Here is a 22607-nt window from a genome sequence, read left to right on the forward strand (position 1 = left end):
AAATAGTTTTAAAAAGAAACGAGTAATACAAAAATTCCCCTACAAATTTCTTATTTATACCATACATGTAGTTGCAGATTCCGTCCGTACTGAAATACAAAGAAAATTATGTACTCTTTAATGATATTTTAATGTATTCTTTAACGATATTTTAATGGCACGGCGTTCATCAACCAGGGGAGCAATGAGCTTAAATGACAACATTGACTGCTTAAGCAGCTTTCATTTAATTTAGATATATGTTACAATATTTGTCGAGGATTATTTAAATGTGTGCGGAGATACATCAACTTTTTTAAAGATTGAGTTGACCTATAAAATCTGAAAAATCCAAAAAAATAAAAAGAAAAATATAGACAAAAATAAATAAATATTTTTTAAACATTATTTTACATTAATAACTCAAAATTGCATAAAGAATTACAAGTTGTGACCAAAAACATTTTAAAACTTTTAATTAGTTTCGAGACAACACAAGCACTATATTTTAATGGCACGGTGTTCATCAACCGGGGGAGCAATGAGCCCCGGGGAGCAATGAGCCTAAATAAGAAGATTGACTGCTTAAGCAGCTTTTATTCAATTTAAATAACAAAAAAAATATTAAATATATTTTATATAAAGAAGAAAGAAAATTAATAAATTAATTTTAAAATAGAATCTCAAAGTTGTTTAAAGAATCACAAGTGGTGACCACAAACATTTTAAAACTTTTAATTTGTTTCCATACAACACAAACACTAACACTCTTTGGGAATGAGTGTTCCATACAACACAAACACTAACACTCTTTGGGAATAAGTGAATGATAATGTGAAATAAACGAAAGATGTTATTTTCAAATGAATGTATGGTTTTTTAACATGTGAGTAGTGGTAATGTTACCGAAACACATTCTTGAAAATGATGTTTAATGTTGTCAGTTGACATTACTGAGCATAAGTAAGTTTAATATTGGTAAAAATAAAAGCTATTAAATAACAGAATTTAAAAAATTAAAATTAAAGCTAATTTTTTTTTAATATAAAAATAAAAATTAAAATTAAAATAATAAAAAAATACATTGCTTATCCATATCAAACAAGAAATATTAATTTTATGAACTCTTACCAAACTAAGCAATAAAAAGAAAACAAAAACAATTTATTTTATACAGTAGCATAAAATTAAGAAATGGCACGAAAACTGCAGAAGTGGGCTAGCATGATCGTGAGTGAATGTTATTCGAAATACTAATGCAAAATACAATAATAGTTAAAATTAAATATATTCATTTATGGCTTCGCAACAAATATTGGTAAAGATTAATATTCTTTAAAATAAAATGAAATTAGAGAAAGTTGTAGTATTCTTAATCAAAACTTATACACTGACCAATAAAAATTAATATTTGGAAACGTTTTATATGATTGTAAAACAAAAACTGATGAGTATAAAATAAATATAATATAATATAATAATGTTTTATGTAATTGGTATAAAGTATACATTATTTAATAATTTTTTTATAAATTACTATAATCTAATAGATTTTTATTTCAGTAAATTTCTTATTTCTTATTTTTTAAATTTATTTTTTAAATAATCATTAAATTATTAATATATATTTGTTGATAGTTATCTTATATTTTTTTATACAGATTATTATTATTACATATGGAATTTAATATAATTTAATTTTTTATTAATTTCAATTAAATTTGAAAAAAAATATTATAATTATAAAATTCCATTAAGTTTTTTAATAAATAAAATTCATTATACCACCAAAAATTATATCATTGTATTTCAATTTAGAAACTAAATCTTAAACAAAACTATATATATATATATATATATATATATATATGAAATTATTGATGATAGTGGTGGTGGTGGTGGTGAACGTCCAACAAGACCAAAGTTTGGTCTATCGGACCTAAAGAAACGAATTATTTAGTTTGACTTAATATTTTATTCATATGCTCAAAAAGCTTGGAGAGAAGCCTCCCAAGCTCACTGTAATTTTGACATCGTAAAAGGCTAGGAAGGTCAGTGTTGCAACAAAGATTTTGAAACTGAGATCAAATGTGGTTGTACGTGGCGCACTCTAAGGGGAAGTGTTTTTTATCCTCAATGTTCGTATTCTCACAGAGATAGCAGAACCTTTCCATCCATGGTGTTTTAGGAACTACCCAACGAGCTGTTTCACTATGGAGCTCATGAGATTTCGTTCTAATCTTGGCTATATTAATTTTCTTCTTTGATCTAGTTAAAACAAAGAGATACTTTTGATCTTCTAGGGTGGGTTGATGACCTCCTTATAATTTCTTAATTTTCTTTTAGCTACTAAATCTTTCTCACAACACATTTCTTCTTTGAACTTAGAAGTAACAATATTTTTAATGTTATTAATGTTTTGCAATGCAACATTCTCTTTGATCTCCCAATGGTTTAACCAGGCCATGGTGTATTTATACCAACCTAGTTTGAGCCTTAGGTGGTTTTGGCTGGAATTTAAAGTTAGCTTAGGAAGTCTATGGTCTCCTATGTTATTGAGTTTGTGCTTGTACAACACAAGCCTAGTCATAGCTTGGCTCTCGATAGGGTAAAGACCCACTTCTATAAGGAGAATAGGACAGGGTGTGTTGCTTTTAATTTTTAGGTTATACGTTATAAAATGCTTCTAGATTTGCTCAATCTTTCTCCAAGATTCTCTAGAGATGCTACAACCCCAAACCTCACATACATATAAGATAACCAAAGTGACTAAAGTTTCAAACAGGAACTTCTTTCTATCCCACATTACGAGGTTTGCCATTTTACAATTATTTTCAAGACCAAAATAAGCTTTCCCTCCCCCATTAATCCTTTTATCAATGCTATAGTTCTAGTTGAGCTTGTGATGAATATCAATTCCTAGGTACTTGTAGGAAGACACTTCCTCCAAGTTACTATTGTCATACATAAAATTAGCGTAAGTGTCCTTCTTGGATTTGATAATCATAACTTTTTTTTTGTTAGTGTTAACAATCATACCCATGGTAGAGTAGAAATCCTTAAGAAGTCTAAGTTGCTTATCAAGATTAGATGGGCACCTTGCGAGAAGAACAATATCATCAGCATAGAGAAGAAGGATGATGACTATCCTAGTCATGCCAGCGCATCCTGCTTCCTCTAAAAAACCTTCTAGCTTGTCGATGTAAATGCCAAATAGGGTAGGAGAGAGGGGGAAAACTTTTTTAACTTCGATATTACGCTTAATATCTTTCGACCACCCCTCATTTCTCTTCAACTTGGCAACTACATTCTCGTATAACCTTATAGCGGCATCTCTCAACTCAAAAGGAACCTCTAGCTCTTCTAATATGTTCTAAAGGTTGTTTCTAGGAACCGTATCGAAAGCCTTTCTAACGTCCACAAAGAAAAAAAAGAGATTGGATTTATCATTGCAGCATTCCTCCACAATGATGCTAAGTGTAACGAAGTGGTCTGTTGTTGAGTGCTGCTTTCTAAAACCCGCTTGGCCTTTAGCCTACTTACCTTCACTTTCAAGCCATATGCTCAACTTCCTTTCCAAAATAATACCATATAACTTGGCTAGGAGAGGGTTGATCATAATTATCTGATAATTAGAGGGGTTATTTTTATCCCCACTTTTAAAAATAGGGATAATGAGGTTTTGAGTCCATGGTTTAGGGAACCCTTGCTTGACGACTTGATTGAAAAGCTTCTAAAAGTGGGGGATGAGGACAGGACCTCCAATTTTTAAGATTTCCACCTGGTAACCTTCAATGTACCTAGCTTTCCCATTAGGCAAGCGATTAACCCCAAAATCAATGTCTTCTAATGAGAAAACTTATTTCATTGTGAGAAGGGTTTCAAAGTTATCCATGACATTTGGAGATTCATAAAGCTTTTTAAGATAGGAATTACAATCGTGTAAAGCAATTTTATCATTATCTTTAGTTTTTCTAGTTAGAATGCCTACAGAACTTCTTAGGAGCTACCTTTGAGAGGTGTAAGAGATTCTCTTGTATTTTATGAATATACTGCCTTTTTTCATTTTAGTTAGGGCTTTGCATATTTTTATCTTTCCAATTTTAATAGATTCATCAACAACTTCTTTAATTGCTCTCTTCGCACATTTAGAATCTTTGTCATACCATGGGTTGGTTTTGCTATTTCTTTTATTACTTGAAACTTCAATTGAGAACTTGTTAATAGAATATGAGACAGTTGTAGTAAAATTATGATAGATATGTTCTATGTTATCTTTACTAGATAAAGGAAGCAAATTAGTTTTTAATTCATTTGGAAAGAGATCTTTATTATTTCTATCAAAGTTTAACTTCTTTTGGCTATAAGGATTATCTTCTATGGGATCTCTATGCATGAAAAAATTAAGAGTTATAAGTAAAGGCCTATGATCAGAGTGAGGCTCGTGGTCATTTAAGATGTCAAAATTTGTTATTTCATTGTATAGAGGGAGATCAGAGATAACATAGTCTACCACGCTCCTACCAAGCCCATGGATGCAAGTCATCTAATTTTTATATTTCTTTAAGATAAATAAAATTTATAATAATAATAATAATAATCATTTAATTTTAACTTTAAGGTCACGACAAAGCTAGATACTTATCTTAGTGTTTATATACCTTGGGCATATAATATTAATCCCTTGGGTTTAATGTTATTACCTTAGTTATATAATACCTTGGCTATTTAGTATTAATATCCTATATTTATTACTCATTTGGGTTTATGTTATCAATCGCTCATGTTTATTAATCTAAGGCTTCAAATTCCTAGGGTATACTATTATTCCTAAGGTTTATAATATTATTCCCGAGGCTTAATATAAATCCCTTGAGTTATAATCATGGTCAACCATGGTCCAATGTCAAATTTAGAGAAAGATTGTCTCACTATGAATATCAACCATGGATAGCCATGGTCAACCATGGTTAGTCATGGCCAATCATTTTCAACCATGGTGAACCATGGTTAACCGTGGTCCAACGTCGCATTGTGACAAACATTGCCTCAACACGAAAATCAATCTAGGTCAACCATGGTTAACGTTGCTTCAATGTCGTATTGTGCCAAAGATTGTCTCAGTGTGTAAATCAACCATGATCAACCATGTTTATTTTAGCGTTTATAATATTTATCATAGGGTTTATATACCTTGATTTATAATATTTATCTCAGGTTTATGATAGGATTTCCTCAATATAAAAATCAATCATGGTCAACCATGGTCCAATGTCTCATTATGACAAAGATTGTCTCAATATGAAAATCAACCATGGTCAACCATGGTACAACGTCATATAGTGACAAAATTTGTCTCGACATTAAAACCAATCATGGTCAACCACAGTAAACCATGGTCTAATGTCACATTGTGACAATGATTGTCTCAATATGAAAATCAGCCATGGTCAACCACGTTCCAACGTCACATTGTGACAAAGATTATCTCAATATTAAAATCAACCATGGTCAATAACTATGGTCATATTGTGACAAATATTGTCTCTTGGTCCAACTACCCATTATGACAGCCATGGTTGTCCATGGTCAACCATGTTCCAACGTTACATTGTGACAAAGTCTGTCTCAATATGAAAATAACCCATGGTCAATAAATATGGTGACATTATTGAAAATACTGTCTCTTGGTCCAATGCCACATTTTCACAACCATGGTCATCCATGGTCAACGATGCTTGAACGTCGCATTGTGACAAAGATTGTCTCAAAATGAAAATAAACCATGGTAAAACATATTCAATTATGGTAAACCTTGCTCAATAACCATGGTCCACCATGAAATTGTGACAACATGGTCAACCATGATCCAACATCTCATTGTGACAAAGATTTTCTCAATATGAAAATCAACCATGATAAACCATGGTAAACCATTGTCCAACATCGCATTGTGATAAAGGTTGTCTCAATATGAATCAATCATGGTCAACTATAGTCCAATGTTGCATTTTCACAAAGATTTTGTCGATATGAAAATCAATGGTAGTGAACCATGTTCAACCATGTTTATTTTAGAATTTATAATATTTATATTTTGGGTTTAATAATATTCCTTTTGTTTTATAATCCCTTGGTTTTTAGTATTAATCCCTTTGGTCTAAAATAGTTATCTTAAGGTTTATATACCTTGGGTTTATAATATTAATCCCTTGGGTTTAATATTATTCCCTTGGGTTTACAATACCTTGGGGTTTTAGAAATAATCCCTTGGGTATATAATATCAATCTATTAGGTTTATCAATCTAAGGGTTCATATTAATGGGGTATGATATTATTCATAAGGTTTATGATATCAATCCTAAGATTTAATATAAATCCCTTGGGTTTATAATCATGGTCAACCATGCATAATGATGCTCCAATGTCCTATTGTGACAAAGATTGTCTCAATATGAAAATCAACCATGGTCAAATGTCGCATTGCAACAAAGACTATCTCAATATGAAAATCAACCATTTTAAACATGGTCAAACATGTTTATTTTAGGGTTCATAGTATTTAGCTTAGGTTTTATATAGCTAGGGTTTATAAGATTAATCCCTTTAGTTTAATATTACTCCTTTGTGTCCATAATCCCTTGGGTTTTAATATTAATCCCTTGGTTTATTATTCCCTTCAGTTTATAATATTAATACGTTGGGTTTATTAATCTAAGGGTTCATTTTACTAGGGTGTAATATTATTCATAAGGTATATAATATAAATCCTTGTGTTTGATATAAATCTCTTGCATTTATAACCATGGTTAACCATAGTCAACCATGGTCCAATGTCACATTGTGACAAAGATTTTCTCAATATGAAAATCAACCATGGTCCAACGTGTAAATGTAACAAATATTTCCTAGATAAGAAAATCAATCATGCTAAACCATGATCAAACATGGTCTAATATCGCTTTGTGAAAAATATTGTCTTAATATGAAAACGAACAATGGTAAACCACAATCTTCCATGCATATTTAGGGTTTATAATATTTATATTAGGGTTTTATATACCTTGCATTTATAATACGATTCCCTTTGGTTTATAATACCTTGGGGCTTTAGAATTAATCCATTGGGTTTATTATTCCCTTCAGTTTATAATAGCAATCCCCTTTGTTCATTAACTTAAGGGTTAACATTCATAGGGCATAATACTATTCATAAGGTTTATAATATTAATCCCAATGTTGAATATAAATCCCTTGCAATTAAAATCAAGGTCAACCATGGTCAACCATGGTCTAACGTTCCATTGTGACAAATACTATCTCAGTATGAAAATCAAATGGTAAACCATGTTTATTTTAGGGTTTAAAAAATTCCTATTAGGATTTTTATACCTTGGGTTTATAATATTTATCCATTGGGTTTAATATTATTCCCTTGGGTTTTTAGTATTAACCCCGTGGTTTATTATTCTAAGGTATCATATTCCTAGCGTATAATATTAGTCATAGGGTTTATAATATTAATATTTGGGTTTAATATAAATCTATTGGGTTTATAATCATGGTGAATGATGGTCCAATGTTATATTGTGACAAAGATTGTCTCTTGTTCCAACATCACATTGTGACAACCATGGTCAAACATCCCATTGTGACAAACATTGTCTCAATATGAAAATCAACCATGGCCAAACATTTTCTAATGTCACATTGTGCCAAAGGTTGTCTCAGTATGAAAATAAATCATGGTCAACCATAGTCCAACGTCGGATTTGACAAAGATTGTGTAAACATGAAAATCAATCGTTTTCAACCATGGTCAACCATGCTTATTTTAGGGTTTATAACATTTATCTTAGGGTTTATATACCCTGGGTTTATAATATTTATCCCTTGGGTTTAGAATCTCTTGGGTTTTTGTTATTAATCCTTTGGGTTTATAATATTAATCTTAGGGCTTATATACCTTGGGTTTATAATATTAATCCCTTGGCTAAAATATTATTCCCTTAGGTTTATAATACCTTTGGGTTTTAGAATTGATCCCTTGGATTTATAATATTAATCCCTTGGGTTTATCAATCTAAGGGTTCATATCCCTTGGTTTTATCAATCCCTTGGTCCAACGTCACATTTTCACAAAGATTGTGTCAATATGAAAATCAACCATGGTCAACCATGGTCAACCATGTTTATTTTAGGGTTTGTAATATTTATCTTATAGTTTATATACATTTGTTTTATAATATTTATCCCTTGGGTTTATTATTGTCTTGGATTTATAATACATCAGGGTTTTAGAATTAATCCCTTGAGTTTATAATATCAATCCCTTGGGTTTATCAATATAAGGGTTAATATTCCTAGGGTATAATATTATTCATAAAGTTTATAATATTAATCCTAGAGTTTAATATAGATCCCTTGGGTTTATAGTCATGGTCAACCATGCCCAACCATCATCCAATGTCACGTTGTGACAAATATTCTATCAATATGAAAATAAACCATGGTCAAATGTAGCATTATGACAAACATCATCTCAATATGAAAATCAGCCATGGTAAAAAATGGTCAACCATGTTTATTTTCTGGTTTATAATATTTATCCTAGGGTGTATATACATTGTGTTTATAATATTTATCCCTTGGGTTTAATATTATTCACTTGGGATTTTAGTGTTAATCCCTTGGGTTTATTATTCCTCTGGGTTTATAATATCAATCCCTTTAGTTTTATTAATATAAGGGTTCATATTTCTAGGGTATAATATTATTCAAATTGTTTATAATATTAGTGTCTGGGTTTAATATAAATATATTGGGTTTATAATCATAGTCAATCATGGTCTAACCTCACATTGTTACAAATATTTTCTCAATATGAAAATAAATCATGGCCCAATGCCCCATTCTTACAATGATTATCAGAATATGAAAATAAATAATTGTCAACCATGGTCCAATGTCACATTGTGACAAATATTGTCTCAATATGAAAATCAACCATGGTCAACCATGATTGTTTTAGGGCTTATAATATTTATCTTACGGTTTATTTACATTGAGTTTGTAATAATGATCCCTTGGATTTAATATTATTTCCTTGAGTTACTGGTCAACATATTCTGGTGCCTCTAGGCTTTTAGGTGACAAAATTCTATACATGGGAATGCTTTGAGGGTGGGTGCATGACACCTATATCCATTTCAAGCTTGAGAGGTCTCCTAAGAGGAATAGGGGGAGTTCTCTAGTTGGCTGTCATGTTTTAGTGAATTCGAGAGGTTGGAGTCTCCTTCGGTAGTCGTAAGTTTAGAGAAAGCCTGGAAGTGGATAGGTAACTCCCATTCTTGGAGCCTAGGATGAGTCAACGACAAGAAGAGGGTGGAAATAGATAAGTGTTTTCGATTGTGGGTGTATAAGTTCCTGAGGGAGAGAAGGGAGTGCCTGTGAGTGTGGGAGACTGAGGCTATTTTTTCAGAAGGAATGAAAGGACAACAATGGAGGCCCCCTCATTGGGGCGGCCAACATGGGCGTGCTGATTACAGAGGTGTTGGTGCCTCTTCCTCTAATGACAATCATTGAACTAGCCTAGATAGGGATGAAGGGCGTGCTCATATTTTGCATGAGCCACCTGGCCATGTAGTCTAGGATAACATATTAGATTCCATTGTTGAAAAATTACAGAGGATTTAGGCCAACATGGACATCCTCCAGGACCACATGTATGAGGATCACAATGAATATGTTTCCTACTTGAATGACATCCAATTCATCCAATAGAAAATTCTAGAGAAACTACCTCATGTTTGATGCTGGCAACGTAGAATTAATGTCCGTCTGCGTGAAATTGAAGAGCATCTGAAGCACATAGAACTTCAATAGCATGACCAGCAAATGCAAAGCGACCAACCAACTCATATAGACATGCATCCACCACGACCACCACCCTAATATGCATACAATAGGTTGTGTCTTAATTTTGGTTTTTTTTTGTCTTGTATGGCCCAGATGCCCTACAGAAATAAGGTGCAAATTGAGAAATCTTATGTTGTATATTCCAGCTCTAATGTCGAAAAATTCATTCCGAGTGAGCAAGATGAGTTGATGACCAATAATGTGTACTTGTTTTGCCTTCAGTAATATAAAATTTTTATTTTGATTCACAAAAAAAAAATAGTATTTCCTTAGGTTTATAATATCTTGGATTTTTAGTATAAATCCCTCGAGTTTATTATTTCCCTGGGTTTATAATATCAATCTCTCGGTTTTATTCATTTAAGGGTTCATATTCATAGAGTATAATGTTATTAATAAGGTTTTAATATTAGTCTTTGGGTTAAATATAAGTCCTTGAGTTTAATTAATTAATATAAACTATAAAAAAAACCAATATATATATATATATATATATATATATATATATATATATATATATATATATATATATATATAATAATTTAATTATTATTATTATTATGATTTATTAATTAATTTTGAATTATTTATTAATAATTAATTAATTAATTAATTAATAATGAATGAATTGAAAATTAATTGTTAAATTAATTAACATAATGTATATTAATAAATATATTTAACCATATTTATATTAATACAACAAAATATTAATAAATAATAATAATAATTAGTTATTTATTTATTGATTAATTATGAATGAGTTATTATTAATACTTATTGATTAATAATACTATCGAATTTATTTAATAATAACAATAATAATGTGGTTGTGCATGTGATTGATAAGCTTTCGGCATATATCAATCACATTTATTAATGTGGTTGTGCTAGTTTACGTTATTTGATAACGAATTAAAAATTTTAATTACAGATTTGATCCGAATGTCCATCATATCATTTCAATCTTAGTGAGATTCGTTGCAATCCACAACTAAAAAATCATTTCCATTTCAGTTTCAACAGATGAATGCCTTAATAGATATGGACAAGCTATTGCAACATGTGCTCCTTTTTGGTTTTTTTGTCATTGTGTTTAATCTTCGTCATACTCCATCGCTCTGTTAATGAAATTGATGTATGTTCTACATAGATTCGAATGCAACGAAACCTCCTGGGATCAATCGCCTTGCCTTTTCTTTCTTGTGATCTCTGCTTCATCACCATGAAAGTTTTTTTTCTCCTCGTGTTCACTTCAATAGGAAAATCATCGGCTAGGGATATGCTTATTTTGTTTGGCCGAGGATGGAACTTTGCTTGTGGAAGAAGTCATGCAGAAACAATAGAGTTTACAAGACATTAAGTCTTGGATGTGAAAATGATTCAAAAATAAGCCTTGAATTTTGAGAAGAATTTATATTCTTCTATGTAAATAAATTGTATTTTCAAAGCTAATATATTTTATTAGTTTTAGAACTAGATATTCATAGTTTTATCAAAATTATTGATATGTGAGATTTTGTTCATAAAGAAAAAGGTATCTACCTTGAAAAGCATGAGAGATTTTAAGGATAGATTGACTAAATTTAGAATTTATGGAAATATGGTTTATGGAGCGATTAATGGATGATTTATGAAGTGATTTTAGGATTTCAGAAAGGTTGGTGTATGGATTGATCTATAGGTGATTTAAGTAGTGCTTTTAGGATTTAGAAAAACTATTGCATTTCTTAATTCTACTTATTATAACCCTACGAGCAATGAGAGAATGGCCAAATCAATGTGAAAATTGGAGAGAAACAAATGGTTTTGAGTATTTGTTTTGTTAATGTAATGAAGTGCCATATCTTTTGTGTATGAAGTGTCTATGTACATGATCATTGAAGATTCTTAAAATATGGAACTAGTAGAATTAAGTTCCTATGTTTTTGAATTGGGAAGAGAAATCTTATTGAATGTTTAGTGAAATTAAATTTATTGAATGTGTTAAATGATGGAGACCAGGAATCATTGGTTAAAATGAGAGATTTGCAGTTAAATTCCTTGTGAATTTTGTATTGAATTTAGTTATGGGTTATGTTGAGATCGTATGGAGATCCTAATTAGAGACCAGGAAGATGTATTGAATTTAATTCTGGGTTATGTTGAGATCGTATGGAGATCCTAATTGGAGACTAGGAAGATGAGTCGTAGCAGGAAGTTATCAAGTGGTAATAGAGCACAAAAGATCCCTGCATGTAGTCTAGAGGATAAGTAGTGGAAGAAGGTACAACTGATTGAAGATCTAGTAAGATATTTGTCTTCTCTATGTAGGTGACAACAAAGGAAGGTGAGAATGTTTGTGATAGCCTAGAGAAAATAGTGCTTGAAGGTTTCCAAAGAAGACAACCAGCATGATGAAAGACCCTTAAACTTAGGAGAAAGTTTGGTGAGATATCGTGTAGCAAGGTGGAGACTTGTTATTCCATAGGCGTGTTGCAACTCACGAGTTGAATTTCTTATGAGAAGACCATAAAGCATATGTGAAGGAGGTCATAAATCTTTGTAACTTGGGATTCTTATAGGGAACCATTAGTCCATCCTCTAAAAAACCAACAAGAATGAGTTATGGAAAACATAACTGTCAAAAGGTAGGATAATATCTATTTTGTAAAATATTAAAAGTGTGAAAAATCAGATTCGTCAGGAATCTTAGAAATTTGTTGAGAGCTTTGTGGAGAATATCATGTTGGGAGCTTTATGGAGAAGATCGTGGATTTTGAAATAATCCATGATATTGTAATTTTATAATATAAATTGTAAACATGTGCTTGTATGGACGACGACCATTAGAATGAATATCTTGCTAACCAAGGCACCAATAGATGCTATGTAATAGTATAGTGGGTTTAATTAATAAAATTTTATTTTTGGTTTATGTAATTCTATGTGTGTGAATAATGGGTTGATGTTTTGATGGCTTGATGGAGAGATGGTTTGAATTTGTTTGATGGATTAACGCCGCATGTAACAACTATGTGAGTTGAACATGAATGGATATTGCATGCATATATAGGACAATGTGCCCAACAAAAAATCATAGTAGACCCATAACCCACAAGTACAAGATCAAACGCGCTGCCAACAAAAAGGCATAGTGGACCCATATGTTATCGGGAAATCTAGTGTCTATGCAGAGATGCTAGTCCCACTAAGGCTGGTAGCTACCTTAGAAACAAACAAACTAAAACCACTTTCGTTTTCCTTTATGAGAAGTATATAAGAGAAGAATAAAAGAGACCAACCTCAGTCTTGCGCTTCGTTCCTTGCTTGATTCCTCTCCCTTCTGATAGGTCTTTGCCACTTGATTCCTCGTCTACCAAGCTTCAAAGAGCACCTGTAGAATCAAAACAGCATAACACTATCCAAGAACAGAGATCTACTATCATAAACAATATAGGACCAGATATATATTGACCACACAAATGCATATATCATCAATCATACAAGAATGTGGAGGAAAAATTGAATAGATTTATTAATAATCAAGAATAGCAAAGAGGATTACAACCAATTGTTCTGACCCAGCGTCATCCTCTCAGCAAGAAATCCCTTCTTCACCTCATGAAAAGCTTAGATCACCCAACACTATGATGTTACACCAAGAAACCAGCAACACTTCCTTCCAAGATACAAAATTCCAGCCCACGGATCTTTGGGATGAGGGATCCATATATAGATGTTTGCAAGGAGGGTGAGTCAGCTTCTGAGATTTGATTAGTGTCCTCTCTCTGATAGTTCTTGATTCCACTTGGAGATTGGTGATCTCTTACTCATCCCTGGGCGAATGCAGAGAGGCAAGTGTCACAGGAGAAGCTTCTGGAAGATTCCATGATCTTCCACCTCGCAAATTGACTCTGCCATTTGTCCACTCTCGCCCATCGCACCCCATAGAAGGGCTTTTTACTATGCATCGCACCTCCCATGTGCATTTAGGTGGGATGCAGTGCACTTTGACCATGGAGCAGATGAGATGGTCTAGTTTTGACAAGTTCTGAGTAGTTTTTCATGGAGAAGTTCTGGGAGATGCTGTAATGAGTTGACCTTGTTCTTTTGGGGGTTGGAACAACAATTTTAGGGACTTAGGAGCCCTTGGTTTATGGACATTTGTGATTTGGGTTGCAGTGCCCAAAAATGTCGATAAAAGTTGCCCCCTAAAGCATGAGGTCGTTAACCTTTTGATGTTGGGTGAAATGCTTTATCATGAGGATCCGAAGTTTTTTTTCGAGCTAGAAGGCGACCTGTAATAAGATACAATACAATACATTATCTTCATAATATTTTCATGATCTAGCTGATGCGGGCATTTCCCATGCTCAGCTTTATAAATTCATTTTCATGTACATAAGACAGACAATCGTCTGAGTGCAGACTGATGATTCTGGTAGAGCCATCATCCCTTGGATTGGATGATTACCTATGCAGCAATGATGTACATTTGATGTCTTTATTTTCATGAATATATATCACAGCTCGGATGGATGAAACTAGATCTAGAGTCTTCAATCTCGTTCGATCTTCACTCAAAGTACAAGTCGATCCATGTGAGAGATGTTCTGGAGTCGAACATGGAAAGACATCGCCTGATTACAAGCCAATGATGTAAGCTGTTAACAGGCGCGAGAGGAATCACCGATAATGATGATGACCCTCAAGGTACTACAGTGCAATTCACGTGGTGTGAATAAGGGACTTGGCGTCGAACACCACACAAAATCTTTCGGTTGAAGGCCATTGATGTAAACCTGTCACGGGAAGTGAGGAGATTTCCATTGAGGCATGCAAGCTTCAAAGTACTGAAAGGGTTGTTCCTAGATCGACTTCCTGGATAATGAGATGATGTCGACAAGAAGCGATCCGTCATAGGAGGGCCTTAGTGAATCCCACATCAATGACGCGAAATGGAAAAAATGATTTTAATGGAGGTGAAAATGATCTGATGACATAAGCTTCAGGGTGGCGGTCATGAAAGAATGGAGCATAAATGTATTGCAGTGGATGAGACACAGGTGAATTCTCTGAGTGACTTCTCTTGAACATATCTGCGACACTGACATGATGGATTGGTAGTGTTAACCCCAAATATGGATTGTGTGATGGACCAATGGTGATATGACCAGTGAACGGAACAACCCAACCTGACTTGGATGCGGAGTGAAAGTGTCATGTTCAAGAGTGACTTGCTACCAACAAAGTTTCTTCAAGTTTTCTTCCCAATTTTCCCCAGTCATTGCTGACCAATACCTCTTTATTTTTGTCAAGCTTGAGGAGGATAACATATGCTTGTTCTATAATTTGCCCTTCGGGCAAACCCATCATTATGTTTTAACGAGCCTAACGATAGTGAAACTCGTTCTTGTCTGTATGGACAAGTTTGTCGCTATTCAGTTTTAACGAGTTTAATGACAAAGATAACTCGATCCTTTTCAATTTTAGAGATTCTGAAAAGGGACGTAAAGAAAACTCCAACAATCCTTTTTCGTCATATAATCCCTTAAGTCCGAAAAAGTATAAAATAATACAAAAGGGATGAGTTTTCGGTAATTTTAACGAGCCGAACAAAGCAAGCGCTCGATCTTTTTGTGTAATAATCCCTCGGGTCCAAAAAGATTAAAATCTAAAGGAGGGATAGCACTTCCGGTCACTTTAACGAGCTGCAGAGGCCAATTGTTCGACAATCTTTTCATATTTTACGAGTCAGATGAAAAGAGCTTAAAGGAGACTCGTTTTTCAAGGAACGAGTGATAAATTTGGGTAGTAGCTAATTCCAGGTAAGGTTTGGAATTTTCCAATCACGGCAGTGTCACAAGGATGGCTAACAGGATCACTCTTCGCAGTTGTTCCTCAAAAAAGGGTAAACAATCAAATGGAGGTGAATGATCGGCCAATACAGAGTGGAGGTGATTATGAGAACACGACCAGGGCTCAAAAGCCAATGATAATACATTCACGATGGTTATTTACCGGAAATTGGTTCATTTTTTAATGAGCTTAAACTCTGGGGGAACATTTGCTCATTGCTTATGTTTGTTTTTTAACAAACTTGAATTCCGCGTTAAAACTGCTCGATCCAGTCGTATAATAAGGATGTCTCATTTAAGATGGCATTTTTTCAAAGCTTTGCCCCGCATCCTTTCTTTATGCAAGTTAGGAAATGACCAATCCTATGAGTTTAAAGGGTTAGAGGACCTACAAATTTAAAAAATAAATGGTCGCTCTTTGCTTGCACGCCAAAAGGTTTGCATGCCCCCAGGTATAGCAAAAGATTTCCAGGTTACCAAAGATTGTTCCATCTGTACTATAGACAAAACACTTCCTCGACGATGTCTACCGAAATAGACAAAGGTGAGTGGCGCAATCGCCTCCACTCACATAAGTTTGACGGAGGAATATTATTCCAATATAATCTCATAAACTAGTCATATATCCTTCGTGGAAACCTACTCTATACCTGAAGTTTTCCTGCCGAAGAAGACCAGGGTGCATGCCCCCTGGGTTTCAGTCATGTCCTCCAAATCACTCGTGCTCATCAGGTGGACGGGCTGGGGATTGATGAGACATTCCTTGCATGAAAAGACCATTCAGGATGGTATATGACTATTTTCTATGTGTGAACCGGGGAATGAAAGCTGGTCTATAAGCTTGACCACTCTTCCTTCATGCGAAAAACACATTACTCTAAAGAGTGAGAAGACAATGGCTCCCATGCAATAAATATAGTCGCGTCCAAGGAGTAGATTATAATCCAGGGGTCCTTGGACTACCATTAAGTTCATGTGAACGGTTTTCCTTCTCAATGTTATCGGCACATTGGGAAAGATCCCTAACGGTCGACTAGTTCCTTTGTCAAAGCCTATTAGATTTCTTATTTCAGGCAAAAGCGATGGCGAACCAAGCGCTTTCCAAGAAGTTGAGGAAAGGATACTCACAGAAGCCCCTTCATCTACGATGGTGCCAGCCATGACCATTCTATATATTTGAGTAATAATTCAAAATGGTACACTAGCCAGTAAACGGGGCCTGCCTAGTAGATTCCAATCGAAGGAAACAACTAGGTGGCTTAGAGGTGGGACCAAATAGATGGCCGGATACGATTTTGATGAACTTCCTTCCTGTGGTAAAGGAATGGGTATATTGCCCCCATGTTCGTCGGAGTCTGTGCTTACGAAGAGAATTTGAACGGGGTCATTCTGGTTCTCTCCGGTGACTGTATCATCTGAAGATGGACCTTCTGAAGGCAAGACCGGGTCAACTGCCACCTCAACCTTTTGACTTTCGTCTGGTGTGGATTCAGAGGGTTCATCTTTAATGATAGACACTTCAGCTGACCACAATGGCGTTTCAGCTGGATTTTCAACTAGTGACGGACTTGGCAAGAGTTTCTTATATCTAGGAGGAAGTCGTAACGGTGAAACCGGATGGTCTTCCAAAACTCTTTTAGCCTCGTCTAAGAAGGGACAATGGTGGACGGCGTGATCGCCTTCACACAATTTACAAGGAAATTTACATTTTCCTTTTTGTCCAGGGGCTTCACTTTCACTAGTTAACGGTGTATGCTCAACATGATCGTTAGAGGTTGATGACACCAGATTGTGCAAACGAGGAGACCAGTCCCTTAAGATCTGGGGGATGCAAGAACAATCTCGATGATAGTGGTCTCCTTTGCAAATGACACATGGCAATTTAGGCCTGGACAGTGCAGTGTGTGGATTTTCGCTAGATGATGCCTAGTCGCCCCTTTTCGCCTTTGGATCCTTCTTCTTCTTCTTATTCTCAGTTACTTGATTTTTGGATTTACCAGCTTCATCAAGCGAAGAGGAAGGAGGAGAGGGAGAATTGGATGAAGTAGAAGGTTTGGGGGTAACTCTGGTATCATTTAGTTGCTGACTTGATTGTTCAGGAATCACGGTGTTCTGAACGACAGAGGTCGAAAGATCCATACGAGCAAGCCAATTGTCAATCCTGGAAGAGACAATGTGGCCATATGGGGTGCACCAACATCTCCCCAAGAGGAGAAAGGACTAGGATTTCCTCCAAGGGGAAATCCTTGGTTGGTTGACTCCATTTTTCTCAACCTGATACCAACGTAGGAAAGGTGATGTTTATTCCGATTAAAATAATTTTTAGACGCTTTGACACAACTTGTTTTTTCAATTTTTAAGAGTGGAGGAAATACAAAATATGACTCTAGTCGCCTTCGATTTTTAATGAGCTTGAAGTGACAAGTGCTCAGATGGACCTTTTCCTTTAATGAGTCTGAAAAGGAATGAAAGAGACTACTCTGGGAATCTAGACAGAGGGATTACCAAACCAATCGCAAAACTGCGGAATACTTTTTACGGTACGGCAGTCAATCTTCCTGAATGCTGTGTTCAGTGCATTGTAATCGATAGGGCGGCAGACATGGCTTCGTATGTATAAAGGATAAAGCCTATTGTGCTCTCCCAATACATACTCGACGGTACGTGGGAGCACAAGTTCGTACTGGCACTTATCATCTCAAAGTGGAGGAATCACCCAACCAGCAGTGAGAACAACAGTTACCAGGCTTTACGACGTCGGAATCCGTCTCTAGCCTATACTTCTAGATGTTGTGTGTTAGGTTCCAAAGCATTTTTAGATTCATTAAATTTATTTTATAGTTGATCTTGCTTAAGAAATTTTCATTTCAGGTTCACCACGTGATGTAGATGTACAATACCTAAAATGCAATCTAAGATGATAAACAACCGTTTAATCTTCTTTTTACAATGAAAATCCTAGCTACTAAAGAAAGAGAGATGATATTCTTTCAACATAGAGCAGAGAGCACACACGATATGCACTGTCCTAAATCAAACCAAAAAACAGTCTAAATGCAAATGCACATGCATGTATTTGTTTTCAGCCTTCTTAATGTGTGAATGATAAAAAGAAAGCTAAGCACAAATCTAAATTATTTTTGAAAGCGACAATACTAACAAGCTTCTTTTCAAGACAAAATGAAGACAATGACGACACTTTGCAATTTGGAATTGAAAACTTGCTTTCGACACTTGAAAAACTACTAATTCAAATCAAATACAAGAGTAACAGTGTAATCGATTATCAAGAACAATCATATTTTCTTCTATGACTGAAAACGACACTTGCGACACTTCCAAATCAAGAAACGACAGTTCAATTACGCTACTTCTTTGTAAAGGAGAACTGAAAATGACTCAAAATACATAAAAAAATTTACAGTTCTTTGCACAATGGAAGTGGAATAATGGCAAGGAAGGGGGTTCCAACAAATGTATACTGACTACAGACAACAAAACTCCTGAATAGCGCTGAAAAAATGAATAAAAACCAAAGTCTGCAGGCAAAATTAGCCTTTTCTGATCAGCGCACCTGTTACACAAGGATTCCAATATGCATCCCACCTATAGCACACGGGAAGTGCGATGCATACTGATATCCTTGAAGAGAGGGTGCGATGGTATAATGCGAGACTTTTGATCCAGTTCTTGATCACAGTTTGCAGCACAGTTCAGGGATTTAGGCCGAGCAAGTGATAATCAGTAAATAAATCACAGGGGTAGATCTAAGGAGGTTACTAGAGCCATCACAACGGAAATTAGAGAGCTTGTAAGTCAATTGTTCAATTCATAAAAAAAACCCGGAAATAGACTGAAGCAGCATTGATCTACTTTGCACTTGCATAGCAAATGCAGTTCGAAGGCTAGCTGGCTTGACTTCAGGCTCCATCTGTAAGTTTATAAAGTAAGCAAATATAGACAAACAAACAATCTATTCACTCCCCAGTGGAGTCGCCATTTTGTTATCGGGAAATCTAGTGTCTATGTAGAGCTGCTAGTCCCACTAAGGCTGGTAGCTACCTTAGAAACAAACAAACTAAAACCACTTTCATTTTCCTTTATGAGAAGTAGATAAGAGAAGAATAAAGGAGACCAACCTCAGTCTTGCGCTTGGTTCCTTGCTTGATTCCTCTCCCTTCTGACAGGTCTTTGCCACTTGCTTCCCCGTCTACCCAGCTTCAAAGAGCACCTGTAGAATCAAAGCAGCATAACACTATCCAAGAACAGAGATCTACTATCATAAATAATATAGGACCAGATATATATTGACCACACAAATGCATATATCATCAATCATACAAGAATGTGGAGAAAAACTTGAATAACTTTATTAATAATCAAGAATAGCAAAGAGGATTACAACCAATTGCTCTGACCCAGCGTCATCCTCTCAACAATAAAGCCCTTCTTTACCTCATGAAAAGGTTAGATCACCCAACACTATTATGTTACACCAAGAAACCAACAGCACTTCCTTACAAGATACAAAATTCTAGCCCAGGGATCTTTGGGATGAGGGATCCATATATAGATGTTTGCAAGGTGGGTGAATCAGCTTCTGAGATTTGATTAGTGTCCTCTCTCTGATAGTTCTTGATTCCACTTGGAGATTGGTGATCTCTTACTCATCCCTGGGCAAATGCAGAGAGGCAAGTGTCACAGGAGAAGCTTTTGAAAGATTCCATGATCTTCCACCTCGCAAATTGACTCTACCATTTGTCCACTCTCGCCCATCGCACCCAATATAAGGGCTTTTTAGTATGCATCGCACCTACCATGTGCATTTAGGTGGGATGCAGTGCACTTTGACAATGGAGCAGGTGAGATGGTCCAGTTTTGACCAGTTCTGAGTAGTTTTTCATGGAGAACTTCTGGGAGATGCTGTAATCAGTTGACCTTGATCTTTTAGGGGTTGGAACAACAATTTTAGGGACTTAGGAGCCCTTGGTTTATGGACATTTGTGATTGGGGTTGCAGTGCCCAAAAATGTCTATAACACCATACCCACAACTACAATATCGAACCCACTGCCCAAGAAATAAGCGTAGTGGACCCATACCCCAAGTCAACTGAAAATATTGAAAATGATAAACCCCAATTTTATTTTCACCAAAACCGACGTCTATATATATATATGGAGATAATCCAAGACCGACGTGTGTGTGTGTGTATATATATATATATATATATATATATATATTCGTCACAATTCTGCATTTGATTTCTTTGTGGCCTCTCTATGGGTGACCCATTACATTTCACACCAATCATAGAAAAACTCAAAGATGTTATATATATATGAATTAACATCAAAAGTGGTCAACAGTCAGAACTGAGAGATAAATTGAAGTTTTTAAATCCTGCGTTAGTGACTACCTTCTCGCAAATCTGGATAAGTAATAGGACTTGCAACATTCATCAAGAAATATCAGATATTGGGATTATATCGTGAAGTTTGTTTGTTTTTTTCGTGATTTGCATTGGACATTGATTGTATTCAGATTTTTCAACAATGGGTAGATTCACGATATTTATTTAATGGTGAAGGGAGATCATTCCAGGTATACTAGTCATAGTAGCCAACAAAACCTCTCCTTTCCCTTTGTGTTATAGCTCTAAAATTTGAATCCAAAAACTCTTATAAAATCAGATAATTATTATCTAAATGATTTGTATCATTATTCTAAATGATAAATAATTATCATTCTAAATTATCTGTATCATTATTCTAAGTGATTCATATCATATGTATCGTTCTTTCCAAATAAAAACAAAATTACAACGCAAATTAAAAATCCTTCTAAAGATGACCATGATTAACATTCAAATTTAAATAAAACATCACACAAAACATTCATCGAAAGAACTAAGGCAAAACATCCAGCCGAGGATTTGCCTTATCAGGACAAAGTAACTGTGCCAAGTGCAAATTGACACGATAAAATCATTTTAATTCTTTATAACAATTTGTTATTTTTTATGACTATTTCTTATTTCTTATTATAATAGTATATAGACAAAATTTCATTAGATGGTTATCTTATTTATGATAAGCGATTGCTTCTTGGGAAATAAATAAGATAAGTGGCTTAGTGAGTGCTCGAAAACGACCTGAAATTCATTGAAGTGTGAAAAACCAGTTATCGTTATGTCGCCTACCATGCATAACACAAAGGGAATAAGCCTTTGGGCCTGTCATTTGAGTCTCTTTTCGGACGTTATGGTGACCAAATCTTTGATTTACCCTCGAATTGTTTCTTCATGTCTAAGACATCAGGTTGATTGCCTTTCCATAGGTTTGTATTCATATTTGGAATTAGCTATTTGAATTCATCTTTGGGATTGGCTAATTCTTTAGAGTTACAAATCAATATGGCCTTCCCACCCTAATTATTTAGGGGAACTATTTAAGTTTTCTCTTGAACCACTTTTTTCTTTTCTTCAACCATCTACCTTGGGGGACAAGTGAAAATACTAATGCATTTAGAAGGGCAAGGAAAACTAATAACTACTTAGAGTTGGGAGCCTGAGAAGCATTATTTATTATTATTATTATTATTATTATGGTTATAATTTAAATAATAATAGTTATTATAATTGTTATGATAATTATATGAGCATATTACATGAGCATATTACTTAATAACACGTAATATATATTATAAATATATTAATATAATAATTTATTTTTATTAATATTAAATTGATATTATTTAATGTATACATTTTATAATTATAGTTAATAATAATTTACCATAGTTAATTTTTAGTAATCTATAATTAGACTTAGTTATCATGGTTTACTGTGTTGACCTAGTTTTACTAGA

This window comes from Pinus tabuliformis, chromosome 8, assembly GCF_031772625.1.
Source record: "Pinus tabuliformis cultivar Carrire ecotype Pingquan chromosome 8, CPIR1, whole genome shotgun sequence".
NCBI classification, from domain to species: domain Eukaryota; kingdom Viridiplantae; phylum Streptophyta; class Pinopsida; order Pinales; family Pinaceae; genus Pinus; species Pinus tabuliformis.